Source organism: Lepisma saccharinum, chromosome 2, assembly GCF_977018435.1.
Source record: "Lepisma saccharinum chromosome 2, izLepSacc3.1, whole genome shotgun sequence".
In the NCBI taxonomy this organism is placed as follows: Eukaryota; Metazoa; Arthropoda; class Insecta; order Zygentoma; family Lepismatidae; genus Lepisma; species Lepisma saccharinum.
In genome coordinates, this window is record NC_139230.1 from 183,919,586 (window position 1) to 183,932,762 (window position 13,177).

Genomic DNA, 13,177 nt, shown 5'->3' on the forward strand with positions numbered 1-13,177 from the left:
AATCTGTCGCATGGATTTTTTCTAAGTCCAACGTCTTACGAAATTATGTTGGTAGCTCTGAAACAAGGAAGTGTTGTGAAATATACGATCCTCCAATCAGAGTGAAGTTCGATTCGGAGGAGCAGGAGGCGTGACTCACGGTCTTGTCCACAGGAAGTTCAACCAATGCAGCATTTCCAAATATGAGATAACGTCCCCATTGGTTAAATATTGTTTCAATAATGCGAATCGGCAGAAAGATTGAGCAAAAGTTTACTTTGTCGTTTTAATTGCCTTTAATCGTTTCAAATTAGTATTAAATTGTTCCAATTATAGTTCACGAGCTTAATATAATGTATTCATGTATGTGTTTGACAATTATATATCACTCATTAGACCAATTTTCACATTGTTTTCACTACGAGAGATGACATTTCATTTACATTTACGATAAAATAGTGGTTTGGGTGTAATAACAGTTTTCATTAATTAATTTAGAGATGCATTTTTATTTGTTGAGTTAATGATTAGGTTAATTCGTTATTTCTCGCGAAAAGAGGGAACTCAACTTGTATTATTGAGGTCAAGAGTTCGTTTTAACATCACTTTTTGCACACATAGCCTAATCACGACTCGGGATACATTTAAATTGGAATCTGAAACATTATGCGACCTGACTGGAACTCGGAAAAGGACACACTGATTACAAGACGTCGATACATTACCACTTGGTCTGGCGAACGCCAATAATAATGAGGGGTTGTGGGAGTGGGAGAGGGGTGACGGAAAGTAGAAAATAAATAGTATTTTTGGGGGTATTTAATGTTATATTTATACACATACAAACCTAAGAAAATATTTATTTTGATACATGTGTGTGGGGGGTGGGGAAGGGGGAAAAGAGAGGGACAGAAAGATATTGGGAGAGATGGGACGAAGAGGTGATTGTGGAAAATGTTTTATTTGACGTTCAATAATAAAAACAATCAAATCGATGATGATTATCTTATAAATACCATATGTAATGTAAATTTGTTTTAAAAATGGGGGCGGGGAGCTGTTTGATTTACGTTCAGTGCAGGATAACAAGTGGAGACACATAGTGGTTCGTATCTCACTTTAAACTGTAGGTCCAGGCCCCATTAGCCTATCTGTGTATAACGTGGATTTAGAATTCAATAGAAAATAACGTCGATCTAGGATTTTGGATTTTAGATGTGTTGGGACCACTAAAATTTCCAATTCTTATAATAAGAAACATGTCCTCATATTACCATTTTGAAAGACAGAGAGTTAATTGTATAATCTTTAGTTGTTAGTTTCAAAGAAGACTAATTCAAATAGTAACAATGGGAACGAATAAAGCTTACGAAAAGTTTTTGCCGCCGTGGGGAATTGAACCTACGACCATTAGAGTGACAACCCAGTGCGATAACCACTACCCCACGAGTTCGTTCTTTCTTACGGCATGATTATGAGTTAAGACCAATTCGTTCAATATGCATTAGAAATATAATCCCCACCCGCCTCTTTATAAACAACACGGTGTGCACTAGATTGGTTCATTTGTAGTGACGTGCTCAGGAATTTGTAAAGAGGTATGTGAATATAAAGTCCTCCTCCGTAGTCGAGCGGGTTAAGGCGTTCACTCGTCTTGACGGCGTAGGTTCGAATCCGGCTCTGGTCGGAATTTATTCGGCCTACGTATAGGGCCGGTGGCAACCCACCATCGTGAGGAAATTGGGAAGCTCCGAGTGAGTGAGCGTAACCCGGTCAAGAAGACCTACAATAACGGCTGGGGGTTCGTCGGGCTGATCACCCGTCACCCCAATACTGGTCTAAGATCTCCACGCTATAACAGGTGACGGAGGAACTGTGTGGGAGGGAGACCAGCAGTCGGTAGGTAAGCCAAGTCCTGTGGGTTTAGTTTAGTTTATGTGAATATAAAAATGTTTTAATGCTTATTTTATAAACAGTAAACTCATACTTTAATATCTCTCTGTCCATCTCATTATCCTACTTAGGAACTAATTAGTAGGGGCATGCATATTTCGTTTTTGACGAAAAAACGGAATGTGAAAAAACACATTGTAGTGTTAATTTTTCATGTTTTTGAAAGGTGTGTGATGCATTTTGTGACCATGCGAAATGAACTGAAAAAAGCGAAATTAACTCTTAAACACGAAATTTAGTGTTTATTCACCGACATGACACCTTCTGAGGTCTGAATTATCCTAAGAGTTATGCAATTCCCGCAAAATTGATTAATTCTGCTGTTAATATTGGAGAAGCAAAAATGGACTTCTTTACACAGAAATAAACTTAATACTCTGATAACTACATAAATGTGCTATTAGAAGTGAAAGTTAATTCAGTGGATGAAGTGTAGCTTTTAAATCAAATTTAGGATTATATTCACAATTTTAAAACCAAAATGTCTTTTTATATACCACTTTTCATCCAATTTTTCACCGCTATAACACCGATATTTTATTTTATTTACCGCTTTTGAACCTGAAATTGACTCCGTTTCTGTACCGAAATTTTGTTTTTTTATTTACCAAAAATATGTGCCTCTACTAATTAGTATTGCAGGAGTCATACTGAAAAGAAATCTCACGTGACAATGACGAGAAATTAGATTTACGGAAGGAATAGTTTTCATATTTTAAAACCTCGAAGGGCCATGGGCTATCTCCCGACTGTCAGTCTACGTTCCACAATCCTACCTAGAGTTATCTTCAACTGGCAACGAGGTGACGTTGGTCAGCACGTCGAACCCTCAGCCGTTATAGAAGATATCTGAAACCAGGTTACACCAGTCACTTGTAGCTCCCCAATTTCCTCACGATGGTGGGTTGCCACCGGTCCTATACAGATAACAGGCCGAGAACCCAGGATGACTCGAATCCATGCCGTCCCGCTGCAGTCCGAGTCCAAAGCACAGAGTCTTAGACCGCACCGTTACGGAGGAGGAGAGTTTTCATATTTTGTTTCTTATAAATGTCGACAATACATTAAATATATTATGCACCAAAAATTAATGTCAAAAAATAGCCGGTTCTATAAGAGATTCGAACCTTCGATCTTCACTCAACTAGGCCGCTATTTTTAACAATTTCCCATTTTCTCACTCAATAACCTTCGTTGAACGTTTGTCTTAAGAGTCGTTAGCAATCTTGTAAGTCTTATTAACCTATCTGCTGTCTATCACAAATGTATTTACAACCTGGAGTAGATTTTGATGTCTGCAATTTAGAACTTGACTTTCGTGGTAAGTAATTCTCTACCGTCTACTATAATAAATAAATCAAAGTCTACATATCTCATATTTTGTAAATGCGAAATGTCATTGTTAAATGTTACAAACTATTTCTTATTCCACCGTTAGTTCCAGATTTAGCCACAGCATTCTGGAAACCAGCGTGAAACGTGTTTCCCACACTTCCAAGGTCAGGTGAACACTTATCAGTTGTATTGGATGCCTGTGAACATGTTACTTCATACGTCATGATACTGTGGTGGATTTCTTCCCCTTCCCCTTTTACCTTGAAATCCCCGACTGGGCACGACGAATCAATCACAGAAAAGCAGACTGTCTAGTAAATCGCATGCCATGTATTATTTCGAGCTCCTAGGTTTTGGAAAGTGAAATAACAAAAAGTATGTAACATTAATTCATAATGGTTGACTTCTTTGGGTATTAATTCCTGACTCTTTTCTACTTACTCCAATGAAACTTTTGTCTACTGTTTTCAGTAGATCAATAGGTGTTTTGAAACATCTACTGTGTTCAGATTTTGAAAAAGATATAAATACAAAAAATAATAAGGGGGTATGAAATTAATATTTACAGCCAAAATATTAAACTTAACATATTATACACTATACTGAATAAATTAATTTCACTTGCAGTTTCTCTACTGTACTGGTTTCAGTAGATCAATAGGTGTTTTGAAACATCTATGTTAAGATTTTTTAAATTTGAATTACAATGTGTGTGCCTGAAAACTTAGGGTATTTTACACCCGTCACGCTATACGGGGTCGAGCCCCTTATCATGACAAAAATAAAAGCGTGTCTGAAAACTAAAATATCCTTACCTGGGTTAAAAGCTGAGCCTGTAAAGCGACAGACAGTCAGCACAAACAAGGACAACACACACGCAGTCCTACAAAGATTATACTAACAGTAGGTCCAGTCACCAGAGCCTCGTTAGTCTGCAAAAAGCAGTTCAGGGTGTACTACATGGAAGTGAGGTTGGTTTAAATTTTAAATAGATATAAAAACAAATTGTTAGTGAGGAGGAATATTTACAGCTAACATGCTGAGCTAAACACACTACAAGGGTGTAAGGGATGACCTTCCACGAAGTATGTACACCCAATTGTTGCTTCCACGTAGTACACCCTGGACTTCAGTTTACAGACGAACGAGGTTCTGGCGACTGGCCCCATGGCCAGTATAATTTTCTGTGTTGTCCTGCATTTGGTCCTTGTGGGTGCTGAGTGCCTCTTTACAGCCTCAGCTTTTAACCGAATTCAGAATATTTTAATATGTTAGTTACAACACGACGTTACAGTTATGTTATTTTAGTTCTGGTAAGGGACTGGACCCCGTATAAAGTGACAGGTGCAAGATAGCCTAAGTGCTGACGCACCCAAAATTTTGAATTCAAATTCAAACACTACATGCAATATTACATGTAGTACTGAAGAGAATATTTCACTTGTAGTTCCTCAACTGTAATTACACATTAGGCCTACTGAAAGTGTTTAGTAAGAAATCATTGATTTCGAGTAGATTTCCGAGAGACACAGTAGAGTACTACAATTGATAACAGTATCTCTCTACTGTAAACAGTAGAAATTACGCCCGACCCTGTGGCCGAGTGGTTAGCACATCGCGCTGCGACGCCAAGGATCCCGGGTTCGAATCCCGGTCGGGCTTGGTTGTTTGTGAATGTCCATTCATCAATTTCATCATTTCGTCACTCATCCCCATCTTCAAATTAGCCAAGAGGCACAAAACGCGAAGTAAAATAAACTAAATCAAATCAAAATCAAAAAATCAAAGTAGAAATTACGTAGGTTTATAACGACGATGAGAATGAAACAGAGGTAGAAACAATGATAATGAAATGCAGAAGCGACCTGGAGCAAACAGGAACGTAGAAAGTCTGGCAGCGAGACGCAAGAGTTGATCAAGCGATTGTAGCGTCAAATTTAGCTTAGAGATCATAATTGATATTTCTACATGAGCTCAACATACAATGAGAGAATTGAATTGAGTTTACATCTCACGTGATATGAGACTGTGAAGTGAAAAAATATTCAATTCGATTAACTAGTGAATGGTGATGTGCTGAAATTTTGTAACGAGATGTGCCAAATGGCTGACAGTATAATAACTTATGGACACATTGATTTAATATATTTGAACAATCTTATAACGTGCGATTTTGCATGAAATTTTATTACTTGAATCTACATCACTTCATTGCAAAGGCTACAAGGCATTTTATGGGTTGTAAAATTCTGTGTTCGATTCACCGTTCGGTTAACTCTGCGATTTTTATTTGTTATTGAACCGAAAAATTATTTATTGCATTTTACTTATTACGAAAATTCGTATCTTATTTGCTTTGCGAAATGTAGAGAATATATTGTTTTTCATGCTTTTTACAAGAATACAACTATGCATGGTGAACAAAAAATAATGTAAAATAAATACTATTCACAAAAGGATGTCAATAGTATTTATTTGTTTTGTTTCTTGATAATTTTCCCTAAAATAAAAATGTATAACTTTCGCTGTACATGACATTTCGTCGAATATGGCACATGGATAATTTTTATGCAAACCCTAGTAAAATGATGAGAAATTCAAAAACATATTCTGAAAAATTATTTTCAAAAATAACATTGAAAAATCATTTTTTTTTAAAAAAATATATAACATTTTTATTTCTTTAAATTATTAATTAAATACAATACTTCGTTGCTATATATAATAATAATAGGGGTAATCGAACAGAAGTCAAACCTATATTCGGCGTGTAATACTAATAGCCTATCACCGAACCAATTTACCATCATAAAAAAATTAAAGTTTCTTTTCTCGGAAATTACTGGCTAGTGCACGCTGGAACCTTGCCATACGAATATCTACCCTACCACTACAAGAAGCCACGTCACAACCTCAATTTTCGAAGCTGTAGCCTCTCCATGCAAAACGATTGCGTCGTAAATATAGTAGATTTTGCTTAAATGTTTTGTGACATTCAAACCACCTTTATTTCATTTGCTACAAAGGAGCGTTTGGGTGTGTTGTTTATAAAGAAGCGAGTGGGGATTATATTTCTAATGCATATTGAACGAATTGGTCTTAACTCATAATCATGCCGTAAGAAAGAACGAACTCGTGGGGTAGTGGTTATCGCACTGGGTTGTCACTCTAATGGTCGTAGGTTCAAATCCCCACGGCGGCAAAAACTTTTCGTAAGCTTTATTCGTTCCCATTGTTACTATTTGAATTAGTCTTCTTTGAAACTAACAACTAAAGATTATACAATTAACTCTCTGTCTTTCAAAATGGTAATATGAGGACATGTTTCTTATTATAAGAATTGGAAATTTTAGTGGTCCCAACACATCTAAAATCCAAAATCCTAGATCGACGTTATTTTCTATTGAATTCTAAATCCACGTTATACACAGATAGGCTAATGGGGCCTGGACCTACAGTTTAAAGTGAGATACGAACCACTATGTGTCTCCACTTGTTATCCTGCACTGAACGTAAATCAAACAGCTCCCCGCCCCCATTTTTAAAACAAATTTACATTACATATGGTATTTATAAGATAATCATCATCGATTTGATTGTTTTTATTATTGAACGTCAAATAAAACATTTTCCACAATCACCTCTTCGTCCCATCTCTCCCAATATCTTTCTGTCCCTCTCTTTTCCCCCCTTCCCCACCCCCCACACACATGTATCAAAATAAATATTTTCTTAGGTTTGTATGTGTATAAATATAACATTAAATACCCCCAAAAATACTATTTATTTTCTACTTTCCGTCACCCCTCTCCCACTCCCACAACCCCTCATTATTATTGGCGTTCGCCAGACCAAGTGGTAATGTATCGACGTCTTGTAATCAGTGTGTCCTTTTCCGAGTTCCAGTCAGGTCGCATAATGTTTCAGATTCCAATTTAAATGTATCCCGAGTCGTGATTAGGCTATGTGTGCAAAAAGTGATGTTAAAACGAACTCTTGACCTCAATAATACAAGTTGAGTTCCCTCTTTTCGCGAGAAATAACGAATTAACCTAATCATTAACTCAACAAATAAAAATGCATCTCTAAATTAATTAATGAAAACTGTTATTACACCCAAACCACTATTTTATCGTAAATGTAAATGAAATGTCATCTCACGTAGTGAAAACAATGTGAAAATTGTTCTAATGAGTGATATATAATTGTCAAACACATACATGAATACATTATATTAAGCTCGTGAACTATAATTGGAACAATTTAATACTAATTTGAAACGATTAAAGGCAATTAAAACGACAAAGTAAACTTTTGCTCAATGTTTCTGCCGATTCGCATTATTGAAACAATATTTAACCAATGGGGACGTTATCTCATATTTGGAAATGCTGCATTGGTTGAACTTCCTGTGGACAAGACCGTGAGTCACGCCTCCTGCTCCTCCGAATCGAACTTCACTCCGATTGGAGGATCGCATATTCCAGAACACTTCCTTGTTTCAGAGCTACCAACATAATTTCGTAAGACGTTGGACTTAAAAAAAATCCATGCGACAGATTTTTTGAACATGACTGTACCATGTTTTATGCATCGATCTCAAGATGTAGAACTTTAATATGTATGTCATTCAAAAGAAGCACAAGAACGATATGCATAGTTCTATTTTGATCATTTTCAAAACTCTGTAGGCTACAGTTTTGCGCTTATGAGACTCACAGGAGTGTCACGGCAAAATTAGTACTACACAAGTTGGAAATAATGATTAGTTTTACACGGTGTAACGTGCAGTCGATTTTCTTTTTCATAATTCTACAAGATGAATTCACAATTACTTTTCCACCAATACACGATAATTCAGTGAAATTTTTGAGTTGTCTGTCTGTGAAATTTGAGATGTTCTTTTATTCATTTGCCGAACTTAAATAATTGCTAACGAACGTATACTTTCAAATCTATGCAAGTACAGATTTATAATTTCTTATGTAAACATATCAGTATCTAGAACAATGTAAGATTATGCCTCAAGTCCATGCTAGGACACACATACCCACACCATTCTTCTTTAGAAAAAATTAAAGCGGAACCCCTCAAACCGGCTATAAATATTCGAAGTTCATTACAAACAGTTTGGAATATGAAAGTTTAGTTTTGGTTCTATGGAATAGTTCTATCAGAAACTTTATTAATCAATGGAATGCAATTTTGTGTTCAATAACGGCCAATGAAAAGAGTTGCCGTTGCATTGAGATAGAACAGAAGCTGGAACCGCATCTCCAAAAAACAAAATTTGAAAATGTAATTGATGGATTGCAATTTGCCAACTCAAAATAATATTAGTGTTTACCGAATAGATATGGAAGTTTCAAAAGTGTAAACATAAAAATTGCCACGTTTTCAATGCTCTTTTTTGAAAATCGTCAACATATGCACGTGGTAAGGAATTTAAATTTTTGGACCATAGTACACTAATGTAAAGTTGAAGTATAGAAAATCAATAAATCTATGGTTAGACTAGTATTTTCTAGATTGATCCGAAATGGAAGTGGAAATGAACAAGCCGAAGATAAATTCAGCTTTCCCGCTTTGAAGAAACAGAATTCCGGAAAAATCTCTTTTAAATGATTATTGAAGTCTTCTCTAGCCTGTGTTTTGTCAACGGAAATTTGCTTCCATCCTGACGTTTTAACTTCATTAATCACCCGCCACTTAATCTCATCTTCATGAACATGCCTAAAGTTGCGAAATAGAAGTCCGTAATTTTGAAGTGAATTGATGATGTACCAGCATATTTTTTTCTCCCGGGAGTTAGCCCTCTAGAACACAAATAACTAATTACTGTTGTCATTATAATTACTATCATTACTAACTGGGTTTAGGTGTTAGTTCTATGTTATCTGCTTTCAGTAAATTTATTTTCTCTATTCATATACCTAACACTTTTCCGCTATCTACCAGTACTTTTTATATTCTAGAGCGAGTGAAGAATTGTCACTGGTTTCGTAACTTAGAGTTTATACAAGAATTCAGTTATATTAGAAAATACAATTCGGCTTGTATTTAATATTGTGTTAAACACACAATATACAGTGCATGTATATAAATCTCCTAGAACACTGTAATTAACATGCGTGAAATGTGTTTGTAGGTTTCTCATTCGCTTCTTTTTTGAGCACAGAGGCTGATTTAATCATTTATGTATTTTAATAAATATTATATATATAATATATATTATAATCAAATATAATTTAATATATCGGATAATAATGATGGCACTTTTCTAGTAGGACTGCCACACTATTTAATGTAAGAATGAAATATGAGGAATACATTTCATTTCAATAAATATGGCCTTGTTCGAATATCCGTGAAGATAAATTTCATTGGATCGAGTCCTGAAAGTTCAATCGTGGTAGAAATGCGTGTAAACTTCAAAAAACAAGCTCTGCCAATGGTTTAATTACTTTCTAGTCAAAATAATATGATATAATATTAATGTTACACAATAGCAGCAGAGGACAAAGGGTCACGCATAAGGTCACACGTGGTCAGTAGACATGGCAGCGAGACAGACTTGTAAAAATCGACACCAGAGCCTTCGAGATTTGTCAAGACGAGACCGAGATAGACTTCTGCAAAATCGAGGCGAAAGTGAGACTTAGGTATGATATTTGAAAAAAAAAAAATACCTGAATCAAGTTTACTATGCGACTTCTTTAGACATACTAAGCTGATATCTATCTGATTATTAATAGTTAAGTTGCATATTTCGCTTATAATAATTGAAAGTCAATCCATTAGTAGCATTTGCAAGCCTGTTCTGCGAGGTTGCATATATTCAGGATAAATTTTTCGAGGATTTGTAGCGTTGCAACAAGGCGTCAAACAGAAAAAGACTTTTAAGAAATAAGTTCTTAGCATCAGTGACCTATGTACGAATTCAATGTTTGTGCGATGACACGCTATACATGTTGTTCATGCTACATATTTCGAGACGCGAGAAGAGATCCAAACGAGAACGAGACAAATCAAGACGAGATTGAGAACTAGACAGCATTTGCAACTCTGCCAAATCCCATTTCATATTCATACTGATAGCATCTGTCTAGTGGTCAGTGCATTGACTATTATTTTTCTGTAGTGCATTATGCTAGTTTTATTATATTCAAGCCTAATAAATATATAAATATACAAACCTCATCAGAGATTCAAAACCAGACAATAGTGAATTTTTGTCAGGCAAATAATTTAAGCCTGACTGACCTCTCGCTTAATATATTTCCGATAGGGTCAAGGAAAGGAATTCCTCATTAATTTTGCCTATTCTCGCGGACATATGAATAAAGTTTACATCACCGGCAATTCGCTCAATAAACTTTTAATTATGAACAATACGAATATGGAAAATATTAATTTTCAACTCTCTCTGTTCTGACATATTCGAAACGACGTCTCAAATTCAGTCAGATACAGTGCAATAAGACGAATTATAAAGCTGAAATACACAGGATGCTGGCTAGTAATTATTTTTTCATTTCGGTTATTTTGCGTCGCTCTTCTATCTCTTAGGTTAATCGCAACGACGAAGACAAATAATGATGAAAGAAATGAAGAAACAACACAGATAAATCTCTCCACCAGCACTACGTTATCCACTCCACCAAGAGAGCTGGCACAACCAACTTTGGAATTAAATAAGTTATTATTAGTAGTATTATTATCATCATCCGTGCGCTTTTTCTGGGAAGAAAGGTTTCGGTACTCTTCAAGTTAGTTTAGTGTTGTTATTATTTGTTATTGTCTTTATCATAAGAACTATTCTAAATATTGTGATATGTCCATGTAGACACACACATACACATTTATTTCGTTAAAATAAAATGTTTTTAGTTTTATCATTACCTATAGAAGATGCAGATATGGTGTACCGCCAGAAAGAATCACTGATTATTAGTATTATTATTAGTATTGCGTCCAAACAAAATATATAAACAAAAGATCTATCACGTCTGTTGTTTCAAAAAATGAGGTTCTCATTTACATCCTAAACTAATAGCACTGACCAGTTTCAGCGATTAGGGAGACTTGAGGAGCGGTGACCTGAATTTTTGCAACTTTTTGCCCAGCACTCAGGCCTCTAAATGCTAAACATTGCCACCAAATTTTTGACACCCAATCGCGGCAACTGCCACTAACCGATATATAGTGTTCATTTTTTTAAATTTCCGGACCGCCGATCAACAGGAGACAAATTTAGAACAAGAACTTTCTCTTTTCCTCTTCATCTAATGTTTTCAAGAATTAATGTTGCAAAGGATGGACTTTTGTATGTCCAGTGTGGGAGCGGGAACTGAGTTCCGGCACGAAACCGATTTCACGGAACGGAGTTCCGGTGCGTTCCGGCTCACTTTAAACCCTGTCTCGGGATGAGTGGTCTTGGTTGGGGTTTTCAGACAATATTCCAGCATAGACCGGCTCTGAGGCTAAGCCAGGCTCTAATGAATGTGCACCTGGGGCAATCCTGTGGATATATTCGGCCGGAGCGTGGTACTGATCACATCGCTTTCACAAATAGCCGAGAGACTGAATGTGTAGGGCCCTCCCTACCTCCACATCCTCATGTTCATGACAAAGTGTAATGCACAGGGGATGCCTTTACCCTTTGATTGGTTGATTGATTGATTTGCTTTATTTTACTTCTCTTTTTGTGCCACTTTTGGCTAATTTGCAAAGATGGGAATGAGTGATGATATGATGAAATTGATGAATGGACACTCACAAACATCCATGCCCAGGCCGAGATTCGAACCCGGGACCCCTGACGTTATAGCGCGATGTGCTAACCACTCCGTCACGGGGTTACCCTTTAAAAACTTTTTACTTCACTTCAATGTATCGAACATATCTTTTTTTACACGAATATAATATTATACCGAATAATTAATTATTGATAAGAATAACAAAATGCCAAAAAAATAAAACAAAACCAAAGAAACAGGAAAGAGTTGTGATATCCAATTCGGCAAATTAATTGCCATCAACAAAATCATCGTTTTTATCTCGGTAATTATGCTTCGGCATATGATACGTCACTCATTTTACTTTTCGAACAAGCAAATGTCGTGTCTTAAGTCTCACAAGTTATGTTCATAAAGTTTTGTACAGTTTATTTAAACTTTATTCAATTGAACCTTCAGTTTTACTGAAATTGTGAATAATTAAAATTTGAGCGTGATAACCCTCAAATACAAAGCGAATTTAATCTCTAGAGCAGGTAACTTGAATGTTTATATTTGTCTCCACCGGGGATCTAATTCGGAAACTTTTGATTACATTCCTTTGTAGTGTACGCAGCACGAAAATGAATCCGGAAAAGCGCGAAAAATGCATGTTATTGTTCGGCTAAGGAAAAAGTTACACCTTAAATTGGAACAGTATCGCATAAAAGAGCGCGCTTTTTATGTTTTGAATCACGTAAAAAATAAATGAAGGGAATAAACGACAGCGTGTTCAAGCAAGAGATTTGTTACTGTACTGCAAAATGAAGAAATGTGTCCATCCCGGTTGTGGAAAACGGTTGTCAGTGTCACTTACCTGGCTTAGCAGAGCTCTGTTCTACAACACGTGATGCCGAGAGGCGGGCTACATAGCTCTATCTGCTACCACTGCTCGGCTGTCACTGAAGACGAGATCCGCTTCCCGCTTTTAAGCGAGGGGGTCGATAACAACGCTCAGCGTCAAACTCAACTCCAAGACTACAGAGCAAGCAAAGAAAACATTGGGCCTAGGCTAGCGCGTGTGTAAATAGTACCTGCGTTCAAGGGAACTCGAACTACTGCGCGTTTCCTGAAACCAGCATGCATTTTAAAACGTGCGGAAACAAACGAAAGCATTCACACTGAAGCGCAGC

General features: G+C 36.3%; 1 protein-coding gene across 1 annotated transcript in view; it reads right to left on the reverse strand.

Moving 5' to 3' along the window:
* Nucleotides 1-12,951, reverse strand: part of LOC145984223 (uncharacterized) — a 497,863-nt gene extending 484,912 nt beyond the window's left edge. The window contains exon 1 of the mRNA XM_083117786.1: nucleotides 12,862-12,951. The gene's annotated coding sequence lies outside the window, so the exon portion shown is untranslated. The remainder of the gene's footprint in view (nucleotides 1-12,861) is intronic.
* Between the last annotated feature and the right edge of the window lie 226 nt (nucleotides 12,952-13,177).